This window comes from Lepidochelys kempii, chromosome 11 (genome assembly GCF_965140285.1).
Source record: "Lepidochelys kempii isolate rLepKem1 chromosome 11, rLepKem1.hap1, whole genome shotgun sequence".
NCBI lineage: Eukaryota > Metazoa > Chordata > Testudines > Cheloniidae > Lepidochelys > Lepidochelys kempii.
In genome coordinates, this window is record NC_136390.1 from 17512264 (window position 1) to 17533676 (window position 21413).

Consider the following 21413-nt stretch of genomic DNA (forward strand, 5'->3'; position numbering starts at 1 on the left):
GGAAACTATCTTTAGAGGCCAACTGGCCTTCATCCCAACACAACATATAAAATAAAAATGCTACTTACACTCAGTCAGTGGCAGCAGCCTTAATTTTCAACCATTCCAACCTTACTAAATATTAGTTGAAACTAAATCTTCAAAGGTTTAATTAGAATTATAATCTGCCATAGTAGATATCTTACATATTTAAACAACATAAAACATACATGAAGATGCTTTCATGTTTCTATTTATTACAATGACCTGATATCAGGGAGTACATAAGAGATTGTAAAACCATCAGATACAATCTAAAAAATAATCAGTATATAGATTCTTAACTGAAAATGTATTTTACTAATCACTAAATAATCTAAATGTTTTCATCTTATCCTGAGTGCTGATACTTTCAACCAATGAAAACGAAAAATCCAATCTCACTTAATTCTCTACTTGTCACATTTGTTTTATAAATGAATATACTTCCACTGATCCCCTAAGAACAGTTTTTCTGCTATAATCCCATCAGAACCCAACCTGCTGCACAAATGCTGTAATATCAATTACTAGTCTGACAGAACCATAGCTTTTCCAAATGGTGATGGCCTACCTTTGGAAAATTAGACATAAAATAAAACACAGATAATCTGTACCAGAGATTTATTGAGGCAAATGTATCTGTGAACCCCAATCTGCCCACAAAACAGTTATTGTAGGACAGTAATTGTAAACGATTAATGATCCACTTAAACTTTTAAAGAAAGATGTTTTCCTTGTAGAATGGTATTTTGAAAGTAGTGAAAGATTTCATTCGTTAAGAAGCCTAGCAACCTGGAAGTAGGCAGGAGTGGAATGCTTCAAGTATACATACGTTTCTTCCTTTGTATTTCACTAAACTGTACTGTCTTCCGACATTGTGGTATTCAAATACTATTTTCCATCTCAGACACTCTGTGCAACACCTGCTACGTGTTTTTTGTATTTTTAATGTTTCGGCCCAATCCTGCAAACCTTGCTTTGCCTCCACTGCAATCCACAAAACACCCACAAAATTCTATAGGTGCCTAAGTTTCTGCCTAAGCACATGTTATGCTACCTCCCTCTATGTATCCCAATACCTATCTCCTGCTTAAGCCCCAAAACAAATCACAAACTAGACAAAGATAGACATTCAGCCATAGAATCATAGAATATCAGGGTTGGAAGGGACCTCAGGAGGTCATCTAATCCAATCCCCTGCTCAAAGCAGGACCAACCCCAAATAAATCATCCCAGCCAGGGCTTTGTCAAGCAGGGCCTTAAAAACCTCTAAGGATGGAGATTCCACCACCACCTTAGGTAACCCATTCCAGTGCTTCACCACCCTCCTACTGAAATAGTGTTTCCTAATATCCAACCTAGACCTCCCCCACTGCAACTTGAGACCATTGCTTCTTGTTCTGTCATCTGCCACCACTGAGAACAGCCTAGCTCCATCCTCTTTGGATTTATTATAATTATAATTTATTATAATAAGCCACTTATCTCAAGAGGAGCAGCTTCAAAAGGAGAGACTGAGGGAACCCCATATCAGAATATTCCATAGCTTAGTGATTAAAGGAGGGAGACACCTGTTCAAATCCTCTCCCCACCTCCAGCAGAGATGTGGAAATTGTACCTGGGTCTCTCACATCCCAGGTGAGTGCTCTAACCTTATAACTAATTCCCCCAGACTTAGGCACCTATCTCTGGGAGAGGGGCGGCTTAACACATATCCTTCTCCTTAGCGTCTTCCATTGGCTAGTTTACGTGGCTCCCTGCCAAACACCCTGGCTTTTGTAGATCGTGTTCTTAGGCACCTCTCTCTCCCCGCTTTCATCGTATAGGGAGCCGAGGCTCCTAACTCAGCTTTGATTGCAGACCTATTCCTGTGACTTTCTATGCACTGTGATACTGACCATTGCAAGGCCTAAGCCATCCTAAGTGGCTTCACTTGGACTACTAATCTAAGACAAAAAGAAAAGGAGTACTTGTGGCACCTTAGAGACTAACCAATTTATTTGAGCATGAGCTTTCGTGAGCTACAGCTCACTTCATCAGATGTTTACCGTGGAAACTGCAGCAGACTTTATATACACACAGAAATCATGAAACAATACCTCCTCCCACCCCACTGTCCTGCTGGTAATAGCTTATCTAAAGTGATCAACAGGTGGGACATTTCCAGCACAAATCCAGGTTTTCTCACCCTCCACCCCCCCACACAAATTCACTCTCCTGCTGGTGCTAGCCCATCCAAAGTGACAACTCTTTACATAATCAAGTCGGGCTATTTCCTGCATAGATCAAGGTTTTCTCACATCCCCCCCACCCCCATACACACACAAACTCACTCTCCTGCTGGTAATAGCTCATCTAAACTGACCATTCTCCAGGTTTAAATCCAAGTTAAACCAGAACATCTGGGGGGGGGGGGGTAGGAAAAAACAAGAGGAAACAGGCTACCTTGCATAATGACTTAGCCACTCCCAGTCTCTATTTAAGCCTAAATTAATAGTATCCAATTTGCAAATGAATTCCAATTCAGCAGTTTCTCGCTGGAGTCTGGATTTGAAGTTTTTTTGTTTTAAGATAGCGACCTTCATGTCTGTGATTGCGTGACCAGAGAGATTGAAGTGTTCTCCGACTGGTTTATGAATGTTATAATTCTTGACATCTGATTTGTGTCCATTTATTCTTTTACGTAGAGACTGTCCAGTTTGACCAATGTACATGGCAGAGGGGCATTGCTGGCACATGATGGCATAGATCACATTGGTGGATGTGCAGGTGAACGAGCCTCTGATAGTGTGGCTGATGTTATTAGGCCCTGTGATGGTGTCCCCTGAATAGATATGTGGGCACAATTGGCAACGGGCTTTGTTGCAAGGATAAGTTCCTGGGTTAGTGGTTCTGTTGTGTGGTATGTGGTTGTTCAAATCCAGACTCCAGCGAGAAACTGCTGAATTGGAATTCATTTGCAAATTGGATACTATTAATTTAGGCTTAAATAGAGACTGGGAGTGGCTAAGTCATTATGCAAGGTAGCCTGTTTCCTCTTGTTTTTTCCTACCCCCCCCCCCCAGATGTTCTGGTTTAACTTGGATTTAAACCTGGAGAATGGTCAGTTTAGATGAGCTATTACCAGCAGGAGAGTGAGTTTGTGTGTGTATGGGGGTGGGGGGGATGTGAGAAAACCTTGATCTATGCAGGAAATAGCCCGACTTGATTATGTAAAGAGTTGTCACTTTGGATGGGCTAGCACCAGCAGGAGAGTGAATTTGTGTGGGGGGGTGGAGGGTGAGAAAACCTGGATTTGTGCTGGAAATGTCCCACCTGTTGATCACTTTAGATAAGCTATTACCAGCAGGACAGTGGGGTGGGAGGAGGTATTGTTTCATGATTTCTGTGTGTATATAAAGTCTGCTGCAGTTTCCACGGTAAACATCTGATGAAGTGAGCTGTAGCTCACGAAAGCTCATGCTCAAATAAATTGGTTAGTCTCTAAGGTGCCACAAGTACTCCTTTTCTTTTTGCGAATACAGACTAACACGGCTGTTCCTCTGTAATCTAAGACAGACTTGCATGATCAAGTCTACATAAATTAAGGTCCCAGTCCTACCAGCTGCTAAATGACCTATGCTAGGTGTTGTGTGCAACCAACCCCAGTGAGCTCAGTGGCATTCAGCACTTTACAGAATTTGACCCTCAATCAGTAGCACTTTTTAAGGTCACTAAAAACACGGCATGAAGGCTGAGAGTTGATAAAGATTTATAGGTACGTTAATTCTGTGTGCCAATGAGGCTGCATATCAATAACTGTAAATAACTGATTAATTATATTTCTGTTAAGGTACCCAAGCACAGTTGAGGATTTGTGTCCAAAAAACATTTGTCTATTTGGCAGACCAAAATTGACAAGTAAGCTGTGTGCTCAAAACATAACACTTACACAGGGTTACCAACCCTCCAGGATTGGCCTGGAGTCTCCAGGATTTAAAGATTAATCTTTAATTAAAGATCATATCATGTGAGTACATCTCCAGGAATATGTCCAACCAAAACTGGCAACCTTACACTTACATTTGGTGTGTATGGACTGCTAAAGCTGACTCTAAGGACTGGGATCATAGCGTATGTCCTTAACTCTAACATGCTGGTTTCATAGAAAACTGCACATCATATCCTTCTGTTACTTCAAGATGAGCTGTAGTAAAAGCATATGGGCTAGTTTCTCAGCTGTCATAAATTGGTGCAGCTCCATTTTGATCAATGCAGTTATGCTGATTTGCACACACTTGAGAATCTGGACTCATTTTAAACAGTTTAAACGGTGTGTCATTTTTATTCCATTAAGTCTACAGGAATTTTGCCATTAACTTAAATGGGTGTCGGATCAGGCCCTTAGCCTGCCACATGTTTTCTTTTGCCTCAGAAGCAAATGAGCAAATTACTACTTTTGTATATTCCACGTCTGGAAGTTAAACCCATCCCCTTCCTGTGAATAAGGACAGCTGCTAGGAAACTTCTTGATTGGAGTGCCTCTGTATTGATTCCTAGTCGCTGTCACATAGCAGCTATTGAGACCATGATAAAAGCCCTGTAGCAGTGTGTGGTGTTTAGATGTTGCTTGTAACTATTAGAATTGGAAGCACTGGCTGTTGGGAGTCTGAAAGGACAGGAAACAGGAAGGAGGGGGGAGGAGTTGAAGAGGCCGAGGGAAAGCTACTGAGCGTGCAGCAGCAGCTGGGAAAAAGAGGTTTCCACTTTAAAAAATAAAGTCCTGTTGAAGTTTGTTAGTACTTTGCCGGGCTACTACAACACAGTGTCCAGCCACACCAGCCTGCCTTTTCACACTCTTATCCGTGACCTTCAATGAACTTCCAGGTGGACTTCTCATAATACATCATTTTCCCCAACTAAAATGTCCCTGTGAAGCCTCCTTCTCAATATAAAAAGGAGAGCTTCGAGCTAAATTTACTAACGGTTCTAATACTGAATACATTTCCTTATTTATTTATAAATTAGCATGTTGAGTCAAGTAACTTTCTCTATCAAAATATTTGATGCAATTTCTCAGAAACATGTACTTAATTGCAGTACATATTAAAACTGATGAATGATTTAAGATCTTAACAAATAATTTGCTTTTTAAAATCAGAAATGTTTCACAGGTTTCCGAGTCACACTGACTTCTAAAACGTGTTAATGATCAAAACTAGTGGGCCAAATCCAGCTCACCTGGCTTGCATGAACAGCCCTGCTACTATTTACATGAGCAGGACAGTAGGATCTGACTCCAAGGTGATGTACATTTATATCTATCCTGAAATAACTGTGGATGTGGCAAGTCTTTTTAAAGACATTAAAACAGGCATATCAGTTTCATTATATAGGTTATATATCAAAAGCTCATATCTCTTCCCAGTTAATATATTTCACAGTATAATTAGAAAGTCACACCAGCGGGAGTGGGACGTTCTTCAAAATGGCATCCACTGTCATGCAAGTCATGCTATTGGGGGCGGTGCAGCACACTTTTCAAAAAGATATCCTCCATGCGGCATGACCTCGCACACATGGTGCACATGAGGTCATGCTGGCAGAGGCAGGCTCATGCCGTTCCCGAAAGTACCAGAATGTCCAGTATTCTGGGAATGCGGCAGTGGCCACCCACTCCTCACCAGGCCAGGATTAGGGATGCAATACAGGTGCCCCCTTGACACCAGCGGTGCAGGCTGAGGGATGTGCTGGCCGTTACTTCCTACAGCCCCCATTGGCCTGTCACGGCGAACCACAGCCAGTGGGAGCTGCAATTGGCCAAACTTGCGGACGCTGCAGGTAAACAAACCGTCCCAGCCCACCAGCGGATTTCGCTGGCGGGCCACCTGCCAGAAGTTGCTGATCCCTGGTATAGTGCATCCATTGAATTGGGAGGCAACATCCACATTGCCTCTGGGACAATGCAGATCACAAAGCCCAAATACAGGACATGAGAGCTGGGGTCAAAGCGTTCTTCATCAAGGGGATGTGGTAATGGAATGACCTTCCAAAAGAGATCAAGCAAACCCAATGTCTGAGCACCTTTAGGTAACATTGTGAAGCCGCTCTCTTAGAAAAAGTCTTTCCACCATAGTAATAACAACAATCACAACAATAAGAAAAGGAGTACTTGTGGCACCTTAGAGACTAACCAATTTATTTGAGCATAAGCTTTCGTGAGCTACAGCTCACTTCATAGGATGCATACTGTGGAAACTGCAGAAGACATTATATACACAGAGACGATGAAACAAATACCTCCTCCCAACCCACTCTCCTGCTGGTAATAGGATCCAGACTCCAGCGAGAAACTGCTGAATTGGAATTCATTTGCAAATTGGATACTATTAATTTAGGCTTAAATAGAGACTGGGAGTGGCTAAGTCATTATACAAGGTAGCCTATTTCCCCTTGTTTTTTCCTACCCCCCACTCTCCCCCCCTCCCCAGGCGTTCTGGTTAAACTTGGATTTATGCTGGAAATGGCCCACCTTGATTATCATACACATTGTAAGGAGAGTGGTCACTCTGGACAAGCTATTACCAGCAGGAGAGTGAGTTTGTGTATGTGGGGCGGGGGGGGGGGGGGAGAGAAAACCTGGATTTGTGCTGGAAATGGCCCAACTTGATTATCATACACATTGTAAGGAGAGTGATCACTTTCGATAAGCTATTACCAGCATGAGAGTGGGGTGGGAGGAGGTATTGTTTCATGGTCTTTGTGTATATAATGTCTTCTGCAGTTTCCACAGTATGCATCCGATGAAGTGAGCTGTAGCTCACGAAAGCTTATGCTCAAATAAATTGGTTAGTCTCTAAGGTGCCACAAGTACTCCTTTTCTTTTTGCGAATACAGACTAACACGGCTGTTACTGTGAAACCAATCACAACAATGACATCCATCTACCCAAATAACATTCCCACCCCCAAAAAATAAAAATAAAGATGTCTAACAAGCCATCAACCAAAAAGAAAAAACACTCCGAAAATTACCCCACGCAGATTTTTTACCCCACAAAGGGAGAAGAGCACAATACTCCATGAAGTCCACAGGGGATCTCACTCTTGCTATTTAGATTGTAGTATATGAGCTCTCTGCACATAAAGTGATGGATTGCAGTATGATAGATAGTAAATTTAAAAAATTCAGAACACGAAAATGATGAAGAGTTTGATGATTTGTTTAACATATATGACTTCACTCACATAAATAATCCTTGGAAAAAATGTTCTGGCCACCCATTGTATGCAATATGTGTCAAGAATACAATGCAAGTCAAGAAGAGCTCGTTTTTCCATATGAAATATTAGGAAGTATATAATATATAGTAATTTCAGAAGTTTTGCAGGAAAATACCAATAACAGTGATAATTTGTTTGTTTTGACAAGTGTAAAGCTTGACATAAATACAGTAGTGTGTGGTATGTGAGCATGATAAAAATTCAGTTTTCTTTTGGCAGCTACTACTTTACTCATCAATAACCACTGAGTATTAAATTGTTACATCTCACTCTGTAACCATCTACAAAAGACTATCCATGGCAACACAAGCAAAGCCAATATCACATGAAAGAACTGGCTAGTCAAGCGTACACTATGAAATGAAAGGTTTCAGAGTAACAGCCGTGTTAGTCTGTATTCGCAAAAAGAAAAGGAGTACTTGTGGCACCTTAGAGACTAACCAATTTATTTGAGCATAAGCTTTCGTGAGCTACAGCTCACTTCATTGGATGCATACATCACGAAAGCTCACGAAAGCTCATGCTCAAATAAATTGGTTAGTCTCTAAGGTGCCACAAGTACTCCTTTTCTTTTTATGAAATGAAACTAAGAGCTCTGCTTCATAAGCTACATATGCTGAATTTGAGCAGCCAAGATCAGAGGCAATCCTAACATTCCCATGTACACATGCTATTTATATTTTTTAAGTGTACAATCTTTTTATATACATTTATCTGTGTGTATGCTGGCCTGCAAAATCCCATTATCATCAATGGGCATGATTCTGATCTCACATTCAGTAGAAATCAGGAATTGCTGCAGTGGAGTTCTACTGGTGTGACATAAAAGCCAGGCACAGTGTGTTTTGACTATGGCTCAGTTGATAGGTGTGGCTTTGATAAAATGTCAACAGGAAAGAGTCACTTACTCCTCAGGGCTTTGGGTCAGCCCTACATGTAGGAAGTTGTATGTATTGTTATATACTTACACATGACACTAGAACTGGGCTAATAACTTTTTTTTTTTCTTCAGTTTGCTGGCAGTTCGGGGGGAGGGGGAGGGCGGGATTGGTTCAATCTGAATCTGAAAATTCAGAAAAATTTCAGTAAATTGAAAAAGTTAACAAAAAGTTCTTTGAATGGTTGAATGAACTGTTTCATTTCAATTTCTTTCCAGGCACTTCTTAAACATAAAAGCAAAGGAAATGAAGGGCTAGATTCACAAAATATGGAGAGAGAGAGAGAGAGAGAGAGGAGGAGGTCATGATGCCCATTTTATAAGCTTTTAGCTTAGTGGTTAGGGCACCCAGCCACTTTAATTCTCTCCTCTGCTTGATGTGGAGAAGGGATTTGTACTTTACATCTGGGAGAATTCTGCGCCACTGCACGTGTGCAGAATTTATTTCCCCCACAGATTTCTTTGCTTCCCCGCAGAAAAATAAATTTCTGACAGGGAAGCAAAGAGAAGCCACAAGAACAGTCATGCGACCCTCCCCAGCAGTATGTTTCAGGTGCCCAGGGCAGCTGGCAGAGAGGTAAATCACTGTGGGGCAGAGGGTGGGACTGAGGAAGACCCAGCTAGTGGCTTCTATCCTGTACCAGGCTCAGCTGCTAGTCCCAGCTGGGCTGGGGAGGATGGGAATTCCCCTTTCCCTGCATGGCATCTGGGACCATGCCAGGCCCATCCTCTCAGATTTCTCTCCCAACTGTAGGAATATCTGAAAACTCTCTTGCCCACCACCTGCTTCCTGCACCCATTGCTCCTCAGCTACAGGGGGAGGGATCCCTGTAGAGGGACCTGCTCCCCAATCTGTCCAACTCCCATGCATCCAGACCCCCTCATACCCAGACCCTCCTGCTGAGCCTCACCCCCCCACACACACACACACTCAGAACCCCCACACAATGATCCCTATTCCCCCTGCACCTGGACTACCCCAACTAGCCATGCACACTTGGATCCCCACCTCACCGAGCCCCACTCCCCCAAACCTCTCTGCCAAGCTCTATTCCCCACACCCCTCCGCTGAGCCCCAACCACCTTCACCTGAACCCCCGTGCAGAATTCCATTACCATTGCACCCAAACCCCCCCCCCCCAACAAGCCCCCTGCATCCAGATCCCCCACTGAGCTGCCCGCACCCAGACTGCCCTGCACAGAACTCTCTCAACCCAACCTGGATTTCCCACCCCCTTCCCCACAAATCCCATGCACACACTTGGATCCTGCCTTGCTGAGCCAGCCTGCCCACACCTGGTGCACCTGGCATGGAGAGGTAGGGCCCTGGGGTGTTTCTGGGGCAGGTCTGTTCCTTGCGCTGTGTCAGGGTTGGGTGCAGCCTCACCACTGAGTCCATGTTCTGTGGGGGAGCTGCACAGTGATCTCCCACCTCCGTTAAGCCAGTGGCCTGTGCTCCCCACTACCATGCCTGAGCCTCCACATTTATTTGACAAATAAAATTTGCAGAATTTTAAAATATTGTATACAGAATTATTAATTTTTTGGTGTAGTATGCCCTAAAGAGTCATCCTTGGATCTCCCAGACTGCAGGACAGCACCCTTGCCACCAGGCTAGAAGGTAGACTGAGGTCGGGCTTTCTCAGTCTCTCCTGTTGAAGCTGTTCCACTTTCTCTTAGGCTATGTCTACACCACCACAGTAAGTCGACCTACGCTATGCAACTCCAGCTACATGAATAACGTAGCTGGAGTCAACATACCTTAGGTTGAGTTACCCCGGGGTCTACACCACGGGGTTTCGACAGGAGAAAATCTCCCGTGAACTTACCTTACTCTTCTCATAAGTGGTGGAGTCCCAGGGTTAACTGGAGAGCAATCTGTTGTCAATTTGGCAGGTCTTTACTGGACCCGCTAAATGGACAGCTGGTGGATCAATCTCAGAGTGTTGATGCCCGCTGTAGCGTAGACCTGCCCTCAGAGCTGCCAACCCTCCACAATTGTCCTGAAGTCTCCAGAATATTAATCTTTAATTAAAGATTATGTCACGTGATGAAACCTCCAGGAATATGTCCCAATCAAAATTGGCAACCCTACATTCTATACAATACTTTAATAGTCAGAGAGAGAAAGTACAAAGAGAAATGACACTATGGCCTGGTGGTTAGTGTGACACTGGCAGAGCAGGTGCCAGCTCATGCCAAGGCTTTAGGCCTCAGCCGAGCACTGACAAATTCATTAGTGACAAATTAATTACTGGAAACCAGCCAGTTTTACCTGTGTGTTAGTATAGTTAAGATGGGTATTGGACTTATAACTGTGAGTTTAGACTTTATAAAATGCTTGTAAATTGCTTCATGCATTAATCTCACTTATAATATCTTTATCACCTGCTATAAGGTAATATTTAATTTTTTGCTTTTTACCTGCTAAAAAAATGTTTGCTCTCAAACTGTGAACCCAAGATCCATCCCCTGTCCATCAGGAAGGCCTATCAAAATTAAATGGGTCATTGTGGGACATCACAAAGACTTTGTTAATTGCTCCTATACACCCAGCAAAAGGGCTCCTTCCATCAACTTGAATACGGGAAGATTCTGAAAGAAAACTTTTAATCTCTTTTGCTCTGTGGACTCTCACAGGGCCAGAACTACGAAACGGAAGCAGAGATCCCCACGGTCAACCTGGATTATCCCTAAAAGACATTCAGAGGTGACAGATTACTACAACTCTGTCACCTTTTAAAACCATAGACTATCTCTCCTTTGTGTATATATGCATGCCTGCTTTAACCTTGTAATAACTCTCTCATTTATTTTCTTAGCGCTTGTCTACACTGGCAATTTACAGCACTGCGACTTTCTCACTCGGGTGTGAAAAAACACACCCATGAGCGCAGCAAGTTTTAGTGCTGTAAAGTGCCAGTGTAGACAGTGCACCAGCGCTGGGAGCTACGCCCCTCATGGAGGTGGTGTTTTTAAAGCGCTGGGAGAGCTCTCTGCCGCGACCACACAAGCCATGTTAAAGCGCTGCCACGGCAGCGTGTTAACATTGCCAGTGTAGACTAGCCCTTAGATAGATAGTTTAGTACAGGACTGACTACAAGAGTTGTCTTTGGAGAGAGATCTAAGATACAAATTAACCTGGGTAAGTGGCTGTTCCTTTGGGACTGGGAACAATCTGAATGTATTGTGATCTTTGGAGTATAGAAACCATCTATCACCAAGTCCAGTTTCCCTGAGTGGCAAGATAAACTGGAATGCTCACGGGCACTGTCTGTGACTCTCTGGTAAGGCTGCTGTTAGTTTAGGAGTACACACTTGTTACTGGGTTGGTGAAATCTAATTATAGAACATACCACCTGTTTGGGGTCACTACTTCCTGACAAAAAGAAAAGGAGTACTTGTGGCACCTTAGAGACTAACAAATTTATTTGAGCATAAGCTTTCGTGAGCTACAGCTCACTTCATCGGATGCATTCAGTGGAAAATACAGTGGGGAGATTTATATTCACAGAGAACATGAAACAATGGGTGTTATCATACACACTGTAAGGAGAGTGATCACTTAAGATGAGCTAATACCAGCAGGAGGGGGGGGAGGGGGAAGAAAACCTTTTGTAGTGATAATCAAGGTGGGCCATTTCCAGCAATTGACAAGAAAGTCTGAGGAACAGTGGGCGGGGGGGAGAATAAACATGGGGAACAAGTTTTACTTTTTGTAATGACCCATCCACTCCCAGTCTTTATTCAAGCCTAAGTTAATTGCATCCAGTTTGCAAATTAATTCCAATTCAGCAGTCTCTCGTTGGAGTCTATTTTTGAAGTCTTTTTGTTGTAATATTGCAACTTTTAGGTCTGTAATCGAGTGACCAGAGAGACTGAAGTGTTCTCCGACTGGTTTATGAATGTTATAATTCTTGACATCTGATTTGTGTCCATTTATTCTTTTACGTAGAGACTGTCCAGTTTGACCAATGTACATGGCAGAGGGGCATTGCTGGCACATTGGCAGATGTGCAGGTGAACGAGCCTCTGATAGTGTGGTTGATGTGATTAGGCCCTATGATGGTGTACATTCCTGACAGACTGCCCTCAGCTTGGCACTCATGAGCCACTCCAGACAGCGTGATAGTTAGGGCACTCACCTGGGCCATGGGAGACCCACGTGCAAATCCCTGCTCCAATGACTATTAATATAGACTAGAACATCTTCAACAGGAGAGTTTGAGACACACCACTCCTACAATCACACCAGAATATCCCACTGCCCCATGTCCAGGTATCTCTGTTACAATGTGGGAGACTCAAGTTCAAATTTCTTTTTCACATCTAGCAGAGGGGGGAACTGAACCCAAGTCCCCCATCATAGGTGATTACCACCAGGCAAAGAGTTTAAAGGTCCCCGTCACCATCACTGATTTGTGAGTGGTGCCTAAATCGGGGGGGGGGGGGGGAGGGAGAGGAAAGGCCAAAAACTATTCAGTGAATTGGTGTCAAATTCGCGAATAGTTTGGGTTGGCAAAAACTGCATTTTTCTGTGAACAAATGTATTAATTCAAAACAATTCATACAGCTCTACATGACAAAAACACCCTGAATTGTAATGAGACTTCTGGTATTTGCAATGTCACATTCCAGGATGCCTTCAGTGAAGCAAGATGTACCAAGCGGAAAAGAAAACATACATGCATGGAACCCTATTGAAGTCAGTGTGGCCCACACTTGTTTAACAAAGCACAATTTGGCTTTTAATTCCGAGGCTGGCTAACGTACATAGGCATTTCAACTGGGCATAAGCAAAAGGTCATTGTATATGGCAGTAGCTGAAAATACAGAGACGCAAATAGTGGGAAAGATCAGTGGATGCTGCTTTTCAATTGGTTTGATTATTATGACCTGTAGCAAAGCTGTGCCTACATTTACTATATTTGATGATGACAGCAAAGCTAGAATTGTTATTCAAGCCTTAAGTGACATACCTCATCTTCAAAAAAAAAAAAAAAAAAAAAAAGTACACTACAGAAGTGGCATATATAATGGCTGGTAGGGTTTCACCTTAGCAAACGTATAGTGATTTTATTTATTTATTTGTTTATCATGTGTGTTTCAATAGCCCAGAACAATATACATTACTTAATAAAATCCTGGAATGCACTGCCATTGAAAGGGTTTTAGGGATTCAAGTTTGCATATTGAAGAAATGTAGGTATTGTCCAATTAGAACAAGAAAGGCCAGCAGGATCTGAGAGTCCATCAAAAGGGATACTATAAACAATATAAGAAAAATTATTATAAGACTGAACAAAGACAAGTAAGGAAAACAATTGGCAGGCATTTAATTTGGTTGGAATAGTCAGGGAGTGCACAGATTTAAAAGGTGACCTAGAACAGAGAGGAAGAAGAGGAGTTTATGCCCTTTTTTGCTTCTTTATGATGTACAAACAAGTCCTGGAAGTGCTTTCCTAAATCAGGATCTTTGAACTCATGAGTCTAGTTAAGCGAATGAGTACTACAATACTGTATTTCAGTAGGGGCTGCAGAGCCAATCCCACAGCAAGCGAAGTGCACCACTTTACGAAGGCACCTCTGAAAATCCAATAGCCCACAAACAAATTCTAGAACTACTTTAAAATCTTGAGTCTTCCAAGTTCATGGGACATTTCATAAAGTGCTGGGTATGCTGGACGATGCTTTTCATGCACTTACAATCTGTAGTTGTAAAATAGTTACCTTTTAAAAGAAAAGTCTATCTCTGGGGCAGATGATGACCTCAGTTCCATCACAGACAATCCAGAGAAACCTCAATGGAGGCAAAGGAAGTAAAACTCCAGTAGAGTTACTCCAGATTTACATTGATAGAACTGAGATCAGATTCTAGCTCAATGACTAGATTAGAAGTTCTGTGCACTTGATCCAAAAGCTAACAGTAGGAAATTTATTTAATTTCTGTAATTTGTTTTCTCAATTAACCAAGGAAAATAAGGACAGCAGTCTAGATACTCAGGTCAGAAGAAATGTTTTGATTTCATTGTTACATCATTATCACCTGCATTAAAATTTCTACTAAAATAATCCTACAAGTTTTGAATATTAGATGGTATATTCCCAACTACATTTAAAAACAGAACTTGTCAGCTCTGACATCTCAAAGTAAATTTTATTGACCTACTAACCTGTAACTCTGGGAAGCCTTGAACTAAAAATGCAATAATGGCTAGCAAATACAAGTCTCCAAACAAAGTGTAATAACCTTAAGTAAACTACTGCCAAGCAAAAGTCCTGCAGATCAAACAGTTCCCACGATGCCTTGTTATATTAACTTGTGAAAAGGTCCTGTGATATCTCCACACTCATGCAGAATAACAGATCACTGCACTTTTGTTTACTTACATAGCTTATCTACAATCCAGAAATGTATACAATCAATCCCTCAGATGTAAATCACTTGCCTATGAAATGTTACCTTGCTTGTTAAAAACTTAGCAAATTTTACAATGATAAACAATGGTTTTATCTTGAATATCATTCTTTTTAAAGCACACGTCTACAATGACTAGGCTTCAAACCATTTCAACAATTAGCCCATAAGTATTACATACAGTTATGAGAACAAAAGGATTACCTAAAATACATGCTGAAAGTAGAATATGAAGTTAGCAACAATGTGTCAACTGTGAGGCCTCCCTCAGAAAGTTGTTATAAACTATGTTTGATTCAAGTGGATGATTCTTAAAGCAAGCTGCAAGGTCAATTTCTTACTTTGTGTACTTTAAGTTTTCAGGAAAACTTTCACTTCAGGAGCAACTCACATATTGGATGATAGGTCTAATACAACTGAAAGGTTTTTTGGAATATGATGAACAGCAACTCATGATTTCACACTTTATTTTTCAGTTTATTTTACATTCTCCTGTCCTTATGTATTTGAATATAAACTAAGTGTAGCTCTAGTTCATTTCCTTCTGAATTAGTTTCTCTCCATCAATATATGATGTGATTACTTATGCCAAGTTTTGTGTCTGTTTGTTTTTTAAACCTCTTCACTTCAACATGAACAAACACTTAGGGTGCTTCTTAATGAATCAAAATATAACAAGAGAGAAAACCTGGCTCCTCTGAAGCAACAGGGTTGAAATGTTTACTCTAATGAAGCATTAAACATTAAAAGCATACAGCATAAAAAGCAAACATCATATTGTTTATCATATTGCTGCTCAAGACAAAATGCTAAGCATATTACGTTCATTAGACTTCCCACCCCCATCCCTCAAAAATGCACAGCCTCTTATAATTCGTATAGTCAAGATTCAGAGGATTTTTTCCTAAGGAAACATAATGTTTATAGACTTTATGTAAAGTATTTGTAAACACTTTACAAGGAAGGAAAGAACTGCTCAGCACAAATTAGCATAAACACTAAACTAAATATTTGATTAGGCTAGGTTTCTCACCCAGAGCATTGGAAGTGATTCCAATCTCAGCCAACCAGACAATTTTTGGATCATTAGGTAAAACAGTTTTTGTTCATATTAAGTGCACAGCCACACACAGAAAATACAGAGCATTCTTCCCTTTTAGTTTGTTACCTGTACTGTACTCCTCTGCTTAGGAAGACGTAAGAGAGTGACCAGCTTTTATAGAAGGGAGGGGGGGGGGGGAATGGAAGAAGGGAAAATAGATATTTCTATTCTCTGCACCGAATTGATTTCTTTAACAAATTGTTTCCGGAGAGCTTTCAAGAATCATTCTGGGTCAGTAGGACAGGTCTGTTTCAAATGATCAGGCACTGAAGTAAAATTACATGAAAAGCTTCGTTTATCTGAATCAACAGAAGCATACATAATGAAGGGTAGGAATGAAAGCTCTGCAGCAGTCACACAGAAAGCCTAGATAAACCAGCCAGATCACAAGAGGGAAGGCACCAGGATTAATTTTAAAGATTAAAAATTCTAATCATTCTAAAATACACAGGCACCCCCATATCTATGTATACACACACATACAGGGTGCATAGAAAGCTTAGGTTTCTCACTCTCACTGGTCATCTTTAAAATATCATATTTCTGGGCCATCAATCAGAATTAAGCAGCTTATGGATGCGTAGCAATTCGGTACATGTAGTTGCCAGTAGCAACAGGGCACACAATTGTGCAGCTTTCCTCCCTCACACAGGAGCAACAGCAGCAGCAGCAGCCGAGGGAGGAGCAGCGGCAGGAGAGGGGGCAGGGGCAGGAGCAGAAGCAGAAGGGACAGCAGAGTAGGGGCAGGGTCCAGACGGGCGAAGGAGCCAAGGGCCGGGGCAGGGAGAGCAGCAGGGGACGGAGGCCGCGGCAGCATCAGGAGGGACAGGGAGCCTGGGGCTGCAGGGAACTGGCAGCAAGAGAGACAGGGGAAGAAGGGGCAGCAGAAGCGGAAGCAAGACCTCTCACCGGGGCAGCCGCGGAGACAAGAGAGGAGCAGGTGTCCCCTTCACGGCACAAACACGCCTCCCCAGCCGGACCCCCTCCCCCAGCCCGCGGGGCGGCAGCAGCTGGCTGCCCGCCCTCCCCTGCCCCGCGTGGGGACCGGGGCTGCTCCGCCGCGCGCCGCTGTTGCTCCCGCCCCTGCGCGTGGCCCCCGGAGCGCGCACGGGCCGCCCGCAGAGCCGGGCGCGGGGCCAGGGGCGGGGAGCAGGTGAGGAGACAGGGCGGCGGCGGCGGCGGCGGCGGGGTGGGGGGCTCGGCTCCTTACCTGGCCTGCGGCGGCACATGCTGGAGCGGGGCGGGGCCGCTACCACCTTACCGGGGCGAGGAGCCGGCCGGGGTCCCCCGAGCCGATAAACTTTCCATGGCCCGCCCGCGCGGCCCCGAGCCGCTCTCCCCCGCCGCTGCCGGGGAGCCCCGCGCCTCGCCCGCTCGGTTGCGCTCCCGCGGCTCCTTCCCTGCTGGCTCCCCGGCGGGGCGGCGGGACGCGCCGCATGTGCCCGGGGCGGGCCGGGCCGGGCCGGGCCGCGGGGGCGGCGCGAGGCTCCGCGGGGAGAGTAGCGCGCGCGCGGCCGGGGCGCTGTGTGCGACCCCGCGGCGCGGCCGGGGCCTGCTAATTCCCCCGGCCCCCGCGGAACTGCTTCGGATCGGGGCTGTCAGATCCAGCCCATCTGCTGCAATCATAATCAGTCTCAACTGAATGGCTCTGACAAATCCGCGCCTGCAGCAGGGGTTAGGCGAGCCCGGGGAGGGGAGGGAGGCAGGGAAGAGTGCGGGCTTCTATTGTCTGCTGCGAACTGGGTGCCTGACAGGCAAGACACTTGGACAGGCAGGCTCCGGGGGAGCTGGGAGCCCTGCCCATCCCGCGGTGTACGACAAGGGAGCCCACCCTTGCCCTTGGTCCCCCTGGCCAAACGCTTGCTGCTAATCAACTAAACACGCAGTTGCCTTAACCTGATTATCAGTTCGCCCTGAACGAGCAGGCCAGCGTGCGATGTGCCATTCCCTCCCTCCCCTCGGAGAAAACCAAAAGTGTTGTAAGTGGCAAGTTACACATTAAAACTGTCAACAGATCAGTGACACTCAGAACTAGCTTCAAGTCGGTGCATTTTTTTTTTAAATCAATATGTTTCGTTTGGGTAGTCAAGGCTTTAATGGGTGACTTTGGCTACAGTGTTAAAGTTGGGGAAGATGTAATTTCTTTGAAGAAGCACTTTAGTATATACACTCGAAATACACTTGCAAAGCCAATATTTTCTTAATAAAGAATATAAAACAAGTCCAGTATCTTCAGGCTTAAAGGGGGAAATCAATGGTGCAAACTATTGTGCTTCTGTACTTCTTAAAAAAGAGAGCTACACAGTTTGTCAGTTTGGTTGTTTTGTTAAACTACTTTGTAACTATACAAGTGCAAAGAATAAAAAAATGTAGTCTTAAATATTCAGAAATATATAATGAATAAATAGATGCCTTTCAAAATATTCTGAAAAGTTGGCAAACACTCACCCAGGTAGAAAGTTCTTGGCCCATTCTGCTGGAATTATTTATCAGAAAAGTGATAAATGGTTACAATTATGCCAGATGGGATCTGTGCCAGTCACACTACTGGATGGATGAGTTACTCCCTTACAAAATTTAGACAACAAAAAAACTTTAGACTATTGTAATACGCAGACAACTCCAATATATGTTTAAAACTCCAACTTTTATGAATAAATTCTAAAAGTTATTTAAGGTAGATGTGGTATATCGCAGTACAAAAGGCACAATGGTCAAATTTCAGGGAGAAAGACTGATTGTAGGGAAAGCAGGAGAAGTGGGGTAGATTTTCTACAGTTTAATTAGCTAAAGTGTTAGGTGTCACAAAACAGGGAGAACTGATGGAGCTCGAGATAATCAGAAAACAACTAGAGAGGCAAAAAGAATGGTACTTGTGGCACCTTAGAGACTAACAAATTTATTAGAGCATAAGCTTTCGTGGGCTACAGCCTACTTCATCGGATGCATAAAATGGAACATATAGTAAGAAGATATATATATACATACACATACAGAGAAGGTGGAAGTTGCCATACAAACTGTAAGAGGCTAATTAATTAAGATGATCAAACACAATGAGACAGGGAAGCTGTTCTAGCCAAACCCCTGGTTTGGTGAGCTTAGCGGTCAGTATCTCATATATCATCACAATGGAACTCATGGTTTTGGCATTTTGGTAAAGGCTGCTTTCCTTACAAATTAGAAAGATATCCTTTTTTGGATATACTAAGATGAAGAAAGCTATGATGCAAGCAAAAGTTAATGAAGCAGTAACAGAATGTGAGGAAAGGGCTACCAGAATGAAGGGGACAGAAATGTAGGTATAAACTGAACAGAATCCCAAATTTGAAGTCAGAAAGGAAATGGCAAAGGACCATTAAAAAGATAAGGAAGCAAGTTCTGGTTTACTACATTCTAATTGGTTTAGAGACATACATACTGTATGTGTTTGCTAGTCTGTAATGTCCCAGACAGCCACTATTCAGCAGAACATGTAAGCATATACATAATTGTAAGTACATGAGTAGTCCCATTGAAGTTAAGACCTAGGTACCCACACTGAAGTCATGCAGTTGCTTAATTGCGAGCGGAATCACAGTGAACAACTTTCCCTGTATTCAGTCAGTAACCATCAATTTTAATGACTGAACATAAAGTATCTTAAGCTTTTGATATAATAGAAATAACATCACTGCAATAAAATGCTATCACAGTTACCAATGTCCCTTGCTTGAAAATAAGCATTTCAGTTTCACCTTGACATTATACTTGCCACATATGGTTTCATCTCAGCATGTAAGTGACAGCAGAAGACCATATACTCATCTTGGTAGCATTCGATTTTTACATTTTTATATATAATTTTAGCAAATAAGATCAATGTTTATTTTAAATGATTTTTAATATTTATTTAAATTTTCACAGGTCTGGGAAATTATCAGGGGCTCAAACAATAACAGGAGAAATTCAGATTTAAAAAATTAAAGCTCTATAAAATGTTAACACATAAATTGTCAACATCACATCAAAATATACAAAGTAAACATCCTTCACTCAAACTCAACAGGTAGTCGAGCAGCATTTTTCTTACTTTGCCTATCTGTAAATTTTGATTATTATCAATGCAAATATTTTTCCATCACTTTGTGTGTGTGTGTGTGTGTGGTGAAGTAGACTTTTACTGCCATTTACTGATAAAAATCTAATCCTTTGAAGTCAGGTGGCTAGTATATATGTTCATTTAAACTATAGTATCAGCAAAAGATTCCTGTATAACTGCATTGATTAAAATTACAAAGCCCAATTACTTTTGGAGGTTTAGATGTGTATGCAAGATGTGTGTGAGAGAACTGCTGTACTAGTCCACTGACTTTATCTCTAAATTATGGATTGTTAAATACAGTGTCATAGAGCATGGAACTTTCTTAGTTTGCATTTCTTTCCAAGCTCTGCCTACATTTGCCCAATCCTGCTTTCCCAAAATTCCAGTGAAGCTTCTATATACTGGTAGTTCATACCAGTATTTGGATAATCTTACAGTATTGCCATCCACAATAAAAATCTAAATAAATCTTTGCTAAGTGTTTAACTATTTAGAGCCCAATCCTGCATCCACTGAAGTCAATAGAGGAGGAATGGGCTGTTAATCTATGACCACAACATTTCATAACTAAAAACAGAACTACATTATTTTTCTACAACTTACAACAATAACTCAAAAATATTTTTCTGCAAATTAAACTACTTTGCTCCTGATCACTGAGCTGCTGTTCTTCCTTGTCTGCCTCTTCTGTTTGCAAGACTAATAGTTTATCTGAGTTTCATGTGTATATGAGTTTGTGACTTTAGGGCATATAGATGCATATACCACATCTTGAATTGGTTCTTGCCCCTGAATCAATTTATTATCTAACATAAATGTTTAGTAGATCATAGAGCACACTTTTTAAGAACATTGATGGCAAAGCTCATATTTCAGAACCCTTTAGACTAAATGTAAAACCAAGTAACTCTAGTTTAACATATAAGGAATAAGAAAGATTTCACATAGAAAGATACAACTGTTGATAAGGATATATTCAATAATTGTCCAGTTTAGGATTTTTGTTCCTTCCTCTGAAGCACCAGGTCACCATTGAAGACAGGACATTGGACTTAGATGGACCATGGGTCAGTTCCAGTGTGGCCCACCACTATGTTCCTAAATTTCCCCAGTGTGAAATCAGCATCAGTGAGATTGGAATCAGGCCTGGTGTTTTTAAATTCAGCTAACTGTCATCCACAACTCATTCCATACCTCTTTCAAAGTAGAAATACTTTGAAAATAAATCCAATAGGCAGCCAGATCAGGAATGAAATAGTTCAGTTGTAATTAATAATATCACTATAACTATTTAATCATGAAGAAAGGCTGCACGGAGAGGGGGGGGGAAGAGAGGGGCAGCTGAAACATACTTTTATTAAAAGTCTGAAAAAACTAACAAACAGTTACTAAATTTAACACACTCCTTGTCCTTTTTAACAATGATTTATATACTCTACTTACACAGGAGTGAAACAGAATTTTCGTTTACTGGACTTTCAGGTATTATGCCCACAGGTTACTAACAGTTAATTCCTAGAACTCCAAAAATTAATTATATTGGAGTAGATTAGAAATCTCATATAGTGAAGTCATTGGGGAAATAAATT

General features: G+C 42.3%; 1 protein-coding gene across 15 annotated transcripts in view; it reads right to left on the reverse strand.

The window, feature by feature from the left end:
* NCKAP5 (NCK associated protein 5) overlaps positions 1-21413 on the reverse strand; it is a 623444-nt gene that overhangs the window by 358830 nt on the left and 243201 nt on the right. For 2 of the 15 annotated variants that reach the window (XM_073305291.2, XM_073305286.2), the window contains exon 1: positions 16951-17143. The exons of the other annotated variants lie outside the window; for them this stretch is intronic. The gene's annotated coding sequence lies outside the window, so the exon portion shown is untranslated. Of the gene's footprint in view, positions 1-16950; positions 17144-21413 lie in introns of those variants that run through there. 15 annotated transcript variants of the gene reach the window in all.